The sequence below is a fragment of the Chinchilla lanigera genome, unplaced genomic scaffold (genome assembly GCF_000276665.1).
Source record: "Chinchilla lanigera isolate Chin_1 unplaced genomic scaffold, ChiLan1.0 scaffold00009, whole genome shotgun sequence".
Taxonomy (NCBI): domain Eukaryota; kingdom Metazoa; phylum Chordata; class Mammalia; order Rodentia; family Chinchillidae; genus Chinchilla; species Chinchilla lanigera.
In genome coordinates this window covers 25808784-25816844 of record NW_004955410.1, presented here as the reverse complement: position 1 = coordinate 25816844, position 8061 = coordinate 25808784, and positions in this window count along the sequence as shown.

The following is an 8061-nucleotide window of genomic DNA, read 5'->3' as shown; positions in this document are numbered from 1 at the left end:
AAAAAACAATATAAAAAAAAAAAAAAAACCTCTAGACTAGACATGTAGGAAAAAGCTCTTTCCCAAGAGCATTGTCGGCTCTTTGCTGAGAGTTTGAAGTGGGGGACAGAATGGTATGAGAGAGAAAGTTGGAAGTGAACTTAGCCACCCGAAGGCCTAAATCCAAAAGCGCCTTCCACTGGACTGTAGGGTCCTGGACCCTTCATGGACAGATCCTTTTTTCCTGTTAGTGGTCCAGAGGAGTCTGACAGGCAAGATGAGGGAGGGACCTGACCCTCCTCTGTTCTTTGGTGACCGCTGTCATGAAAAAAGCTCTCAAAGTTGATTCTATCATTTTTTTTTTTGGTCAACTTTTAATAATTGCACTTGATAAATCCCAAGGGCCAAGCCTTTTCCTTGACCATATTTTAGTTTACCCATTGTTATGGTGTGTGTCTAGATGTCCCACCCCCAACCCTCATGTGGTCATAAGTGAGGTTTTTCAGAGGTGGCTGAATCTAGAGTATATGATGCTGGGATCAAGGATGTGTGATTACTGATTGGATTGGCATAGTTCTGGCTAGGATTAAGGCTGCCCCACCCTGGGGGTGAGTGCTATCTGCCCTAAGGGTGGGTAGGCTGTAGAAAATGTAAGGGATAGAAAGAGGCTCCCTGCTTGTCATTTGTCACTTGATTGCTGCTTGCTGCCTTCTGCCTTCTGCCTGCCCCGCTTTGCCATGGACTGTTTCTCCTCTGCCATGCCACCCTGCCTTGGAGCCAGCTGACTATGGACTGAAACCCCTACACACTGTGATACAAATAAACCTTTCCTCCTTTAACTTCCAGCACTGACTATTTTGTCTCAGAAACAAGAAAAGTAACAAAAATACCCATTTGTTATAAAATGTACAGCTATCTCTTTTACTGTTTCTCAGATCGATTCTGAGATTTAATAAGTCAAGATTGAAGGCACTGAGAATCTAGAGAAAAATATTATATAGTGCTGAGTCATATTAATATTTTAGTCTAAGCATTGCTTTGCTTTATTATATTTAATTCTTATAATCCTAAGAGCTTTGTCTGTCATCTGTTCCAATTAAATATGTTCTATAAAATTCACACATTCCAATACACTCCCCTTCATACACAACGCCAATCAAACCTTTAGCAGAACACAGAGATGCAGCCTTCAAATTCTGGTCCCTGTCGGATTCATTTATTCCCACCCACAAACTGACAGCCATCTCTCCTAAATTCCATAAAAACTGAGAGGAGGGAAAGAAGAACAAAGCTGGCAGGGATTAACTACACTGTCTGCTCACTTGCTGATAATAACAAATAGGGCACACACCCTCAGTTTTCATACAGATATCTTCCTCCAATGAAGCACTTCCTCAGTATTTCTGGAGCACCAACTGCCCAGATTTACATCTGGTGCCTTGGAAAACACCTGACAAGCACGAAAGAGGCCTATGTTTGGTGATTTTACAAAGAGATTAAGAAAGCAAGTCCAACTAGGAAAGCAATTAAAGAGCAATAAAACCTATAACTAAATGATATAATAGTGATAGGTATTGTAGAAAGTCAAGGTTATATAATGTTTATAATGTAAGACCAGGTGCTGGCTAGATAATGTTCACTCATAAAAGGACATTGTTGCATTTGGAGCCCTGTTCTTCTGTTAAAACGATTGCTGGGAACTCATAACTCTATACAACTTAAAGAAACTGTGGGATCTATAGAAAGAATATAGTAGCTGGCATTTAAAAAATCTTTGGAGCAGTTTTTTGCCTCACCTTATCAAAGTGTTATGCTGCTCTAAGAAAGAAACAGGAAAAATATTGTTATCTCAGCTTTTTGTCCAGAAATCTAATATTAGAAGAGTAAGGTGACTTGCCCGAGAAGACAGGATACAGGTGGCAGAGGCCAGAATGGAGATGAGACATTTGACATAGCATGTGCTGCTCTTCTCTTTCAACAATAGAATCAACCTGTTTTCTGGACTCTTGTGAAATTGGATGGATTTTAAAAGCTTCAGCAACTCGTGTAACTACTATAAAAATTAGCATGGAGATACCTCAAAAATTAAAATTAGAAATTCCATTTGACCCCGATTTTCCTCTTCTTGAAAGAGTTAAAAACATCATATTGAGTGAAACATGTGTAGCCATCCTTATAGCAGCACAATTCATAATAGCTAAATCTTGGGAGTGGCCTACGTGTCCATCGACAGATGAATGGACAAAGCAAATGTGGTATTTATATGCAATGGAGTACTACTTTGGCATAAAGAAAAATAAATTTGAGTCATTTGTAAGAAAGTGGATGCACCCTGAAACCATAATGTTAAGTGAAATAAATCAGATACACAAGTGTAAATACTGCACAACTTCTCTTATATGAGAAACCCAAAGTAAAAGCAATTCAAAGAACAAAATAAAACATAAACAATAGGAAACAGAAAGCTAGACCTTTCATAGGGAAAGGAGGGAAAGCTGAGGGAGGGGAGGAGAAGGGGAATAAAAAGAATTAAAATGGCCAGGTATGGTGGTACACACCTGTAATCCCAGCACTCAGGAGGCTGAGGCAGGAGGATCGTTGCAAGTTCAAGACCAGCCTGGGCTACAAAGTGAGCTCATGGCCAGGCTGAACTGCATAGCGAGACCCTGCCTCAAAAAGACAAAAAAAAAAAAAAAAAAAGAATTAAAATGTATTATGTACTGTATCCATATGCTAATAAAAAATAAAAGGGGGATGTTTCTCTTTTTTAGTTAGTTAGTTAGTTAGTTAGTTAGTTAGTTAGTTAGTTATCTTCTTGAGACAGGGTTTCACTATGCAGTTCAGGCTGGCCTTGAACTTACTTTGTAGCCCAGGCTGGCCTCAAACTCATAGCGATCCTCCAGCCTCAGCCTCTCTAGTGTTGGGATTACAGGTGTGCGCCACCACGCCTAACCACTCTCTTTTCTTGTGCATTGTATCAACCACAGGATATCAGCTGCATAAGATCAAAGACTTCAGACTTCTTCTCTGCCACCTCCCACCACCTGTACCAGGGCCTGACTCATAGGACATGCCCTTCACGAACATTTGTGGACAAAGTCAACCCTATAGAATAGATTCAGCACGGACTCCAGTCTTGCAGCACAGACCTTCATCCCCTCTCTTGCCAATCTCTTTTCTATTACCTTACTTTACTTTTCCTTAGAGTGTTCCCTTTTTTGGAAACGGAAGATTAAACCCAGGGCCCCATGCATGTTAAGCAAGTGCTCCGTCACTGAGCTACATCCCCAGCCCTAAGCATCCATTTCCTGTCTCCCATCATGGGACCATTGGATCTAGGGCAGCAATGCAGATGCATGCGTCAGTGCTCACTAGAGAAACAGATTTCATAATTATTATTATTATTTATGATGATGCTGATGCTGATGACAGATTTACAAGGTAGGCTTACACTAGCTGTCTGCAGAGACATGTGGAAGAATATAAAAGAGCTGTCTGCACACTGGAGATCTGAACAATCCAGTCAAAGGTCAAAAGCCTGGAGCTCACTGTAGTGTCCTATGCAAGTCCATATTAGGAAGCCAAAGGGTCTGCGACGGAATATGCAAGGTCTTGTGCATGCTAGGCAAGCACTCTACCACTGAAATTTATCCCCAGTTCTTTTTAGGATTCCTCTATTTGCCTCAGTCTGGCCTCAAACTTTTGATCCTTCTATCACAGCCTCCTGAGTAGAGGGGATTATGAGCACATGTTGCCAGACCTGGCTTCTAATTACTTTTAGTGGTAGAGGGAAATGAAATATAGAAGGGGTTCAGTGAATGGCTAAGAAGTTACAGAACCAATTTTTTTTTTACACTAGAGATCAAACCCAGGGCCTCCCACATTCCAGGCAAACATCTTACACAGAGCTACATTCCAAGTGCCCAGATGTCTTCTAACAAGGGTAACCTGGCCAGCATACCTCCACCACTGCTCTGTGACATTACTGGCCTCCGCAGAACTATTGAATGAATCCTAACTATTTCCTCACCTTTGCTGCATTGGCAGTAGACTTAAAGCACCAGCAAGGAGGCTGAAAGGTCAAGCCTAGGCAATCCGTTAGTATCCTGGCTGCAAAGGGTAGGAGAGCAAGAAAGTACCTTCTGGGGCAACCAAGGAGGGGAGGCACAGCACAGTCTCCCCAAAAGCTGCCATCTAACGAAGGACGCACCAGGTCAGAAAGGCTTGAATATTGGACTACAAAAAAAAGGGCTGAATTTGATGACGGCTCCTATTTCTTGCAACTAGATGACCCTTGACACGGCCTCCAGAGAGGGGCTGCAATCTAAGGTCAGGTCTCAACCTAGAGTAGAAGATTCTGTTCTCTCTCAGGATATCTATAATATAGTACACCCGCCAGGCTTAAAGCCACGGTGCTGAAGACACAAACATGAAGCAAAAAGAAAAGAAAACAAAAATATATGCTTGACGTGGTTATCCCTAATGTCTACATGGGAAGACAAAAAATATTTAAAAAGAAAAATTTCAAAACAGACTAGCATATGGCATGGGCCCAAAAAAGTCTTCCTGGTACTGAAAGCAGTTTAGCACAGTGTAGTACTGAAAACCTTTCATCTAGCAGCAGCCTGCCTGAGTATGAATCCTGCCTCTCTGTCCCTTACTATGGGTGAAAGCTGAGGAAGAGTAAACAACGTGCTTTACAAAAATATGAATAATAGAAGTACCTACCGGATAGGGTTCCAGCAAAGCGTAAACTGAGATAATCCACTTAAAACCCTTCATAATAAGTCTGGCCAAAGCATGGTAAGCCCTCATACACATTTGCTAAATTAATAGCTACTTTATTTCATCAGTATCATTTCATGGCATTGATTGTAAAATACATCATTATTTTATAAATTACAGTGAAAGAAAATCACTCCCTATTAAAGAATAACACAATGTTTTTCAATAAGTGGTATAGTTTGAATCTTGAAAATTCCCCCCAAAGACTCATGTGTTAAGTCTCATTTCTCAGGGTGGCATTACTGAGCGGTGGTGTGCCTCAGCCCCTGGAAGCTCTTGGAGCTTTCAAATTTCCCAGGGAGAAGGAGGGCAAGAGGATGGAGAAATAAAGATAAGAGACAACAAGCTAAGGTCAGGTGGAGCCCTCTCTCCTGATAGGAGGAAAGGAACTACTCAACCGCTGCAAGGCATTTACTTATACATTTGTCATATGACACCCATTTGCTTAAGTAACTGGACTCTCACACCTCATATTCTCAGGGTTGGAACACCTATTTGCCTGGAGCGTTCTATGCCCTCATGGGCATGCCTCAGGTATTTCTGTGCTCTCAGTTGGGCATGTGTGACCAATTACTAGCTCAGCCACTCCCCACAGTGCTAGAACCTGTGAGCAGGTTGTGGAAGGTCCTTACATCGATCACTGGGGTGTTTCTTCAAAGAGGATTGTGACGTCTTGGTCTCTTCTCTCATTCTTTTGCTTCCTGGCCAGGGGATATGAGGTTTTCTGCCATATTCTTTCCCCTACTGCCATCAGGCACCCACACCAGAGGTCTAAAAGCAATGCATCCACCTGATCATGGGCTGTGAGCAAAAATAAATCTTTTCTCTTTATAAGTTGATTACCTCAAGTATTTTGTCATAGTAATGGAAAGCTGATTAGCACCAGAACTTAGAATTTTTCAACACAACCTCATCTTCCTTGCCATCGAAAGTGTTGGTGAGCCAGGTGTGGTGGTTCATCTCATTTCAGCACTGTGGAAGCTGAGGCAGGAAGATCATCATGAGCTTGAGGCCAGCCTAAGCTACAAAGTGAGTTCAAGGCCAGGCTGAACTACATACTGAAATCCTGCCTCAAAAAGACAAAAAAAAGTGCTGGTGCTACAACATTTCTTAAAAGAATGTTCCCAACTATTTCTTGGATTCTCTACTAAGCTACTGACACTATCCTGTAAGTCATTCTGAACAGCAAATATACTCAACATTTGTGGTACCAATAATGTATTTAACTCAGCTGAACTGAGGACAAGTAAAACAGCCATGTTCAAACCCATGTTTTCATTCCATTGTGTCCATTTCATAACTGCCACCTGGCTGACTGTGATTTCACATCCTGATTTCAGAGATGTTTACATGTGGGGGAAAAAATGAATCCTAGAAGTCATGAAATTCTAACAGACTCAGAAGACTGTTAGGGAGCTTAAACTCTGAAATTTTATTAACTGTAAAGGACGAAAAGCAATAGCTTACGCAGATGTTTGCAATGAATCATCTTTGTTGCTATAAACTTTGTGGAAAGCTGTCACAATTATTACTACAGTGAATACTAAAACGAAAGCACTTTCAAAACCACCATGCCACGCATATGCAGAAAAGTTTTCTCAGAATCCAAAACTTGTGAGGGTAGAAGGGACCCCTGTGAAACTTTACTCCAACTATTCTATATCACCCCTATCACATGAAGGTCATTTAGTCTACTGAAACAAACAAAAACCAACAAACTCCATCAGTGATATTAAACTCACTACTTGCAAATGAAGTTTAGTTCATCTTTAACTGATGGTCATGTAGGCCTGTAACTGATTATGTCACCCTGCAAGCTAATCAGAAGAACTGCTGGGCTACCTGGCCCCGCCTTTGTAACCCCTGCTTATGCCTCATGCTGGCTTATAGACACTCACAGCCTGGCTTTTGTTGGAAGTTGCTCCAACCAGGACCACTGGTGTAAAATAAAGCTGTTCCTTTCCCAGACTCATTTTTGCCACAACATTGGAAGAGCAGGGGATCCTGTGACAGTGCACGGTGATGGTGATCTGATCTGGTTTGTCGAGTGCACTGTGTGCTCAGTGAAACCGGCTTCCCTGGGTCCCCACCTCTTGCTGGGCACCAGCTCTGCTCTCACCTCCCTTCTGCTCCGAAAAGAAAAAAAGGAATACCTCCCCTTACTTTTATCCAAGCTAATACTTTTTACTTAATGATAATGGCAGCAGTGATAATATAGTCAATGAGAATGTATTAATATATTTAATACCATGCCTGGCATTTTACTTGCATTGTCTCACCATCCTCAACAACCTAAGGATAGGTATTATCATCCAGTCATATTAGATGTGCATATCGCTTACACAGCAAACAGGTAGGACTCAGAAGTTCCCACTAGAAAAACAGCTGTCTTTTCTCCACTTTCCAGTCAAGCTTGTTCTGCAGGGATAAAACCCAAAAGAAGTCCTGTAACTTACCTGATCAGTCTTAGACGATAAAAAGTCTGGATTTTCAGTTTCCAAAAGTCTCACTGCAGAAATTATAAATGTTCATCTCTGTGCAATAAGTTAGCTTCCAAACTCTCGTTCAATAATCATAGTAGGGGGCCTGTCATGGTGGTGCACATCTATATTCCCAGCACAGAGGAGACAAGGCAAGAGGATCATTGTGAGTTCGAGGGCAGCCTGGGCTCCAAAGTGAGCTCAAAGCCAGCCTGAACTGCATAGCAAGACCTGTCCCAAAAAGACCAAAAAAAAAAAAAAAAACATAATACTGATTGGCTCAGGAAAGAATCATCAGTGGATGCTAAAACTAATCAGTGATGCCAGGTGTGCTGATGCACACCTGTAATCCCAGCACTCGGGAGGCTGAGGCAGGAGGATCATTGCGAGTTCGAGACCAGCCTGGGCTACAAAGTGAGCCCAAGGACAGCCTGAACTGCATAGCAAGAGCCTGTCTCAAAAAGACAAAAAAAGAAACAGAAAAAGAAATTAATGTCTTCCATTTGTACTCACCAGCTTCACCTCTGTAGATGTAGCCTGTTGTTCTGGGCCCTTATGACTTTTCAATGCTGATTAGGTCATTTAAGGAATTAGCACCCCTCTTAATTATTTATAAAGTTTTTACCATGATAAGTACTCTACATATATTGTCTCCATTTACTTTAATAGCCTTATCATGCAACTATTATTCCCATTCAACATATGAGAAAACTGAGGCTCGAAGAAGGAAGACAGCATTCCCAAGATCTCCAGAAGGGCACAGCCAAGCTTCAGAACCATGTACATCTCCAAATCCATGCTCATAGCCACAGCATAT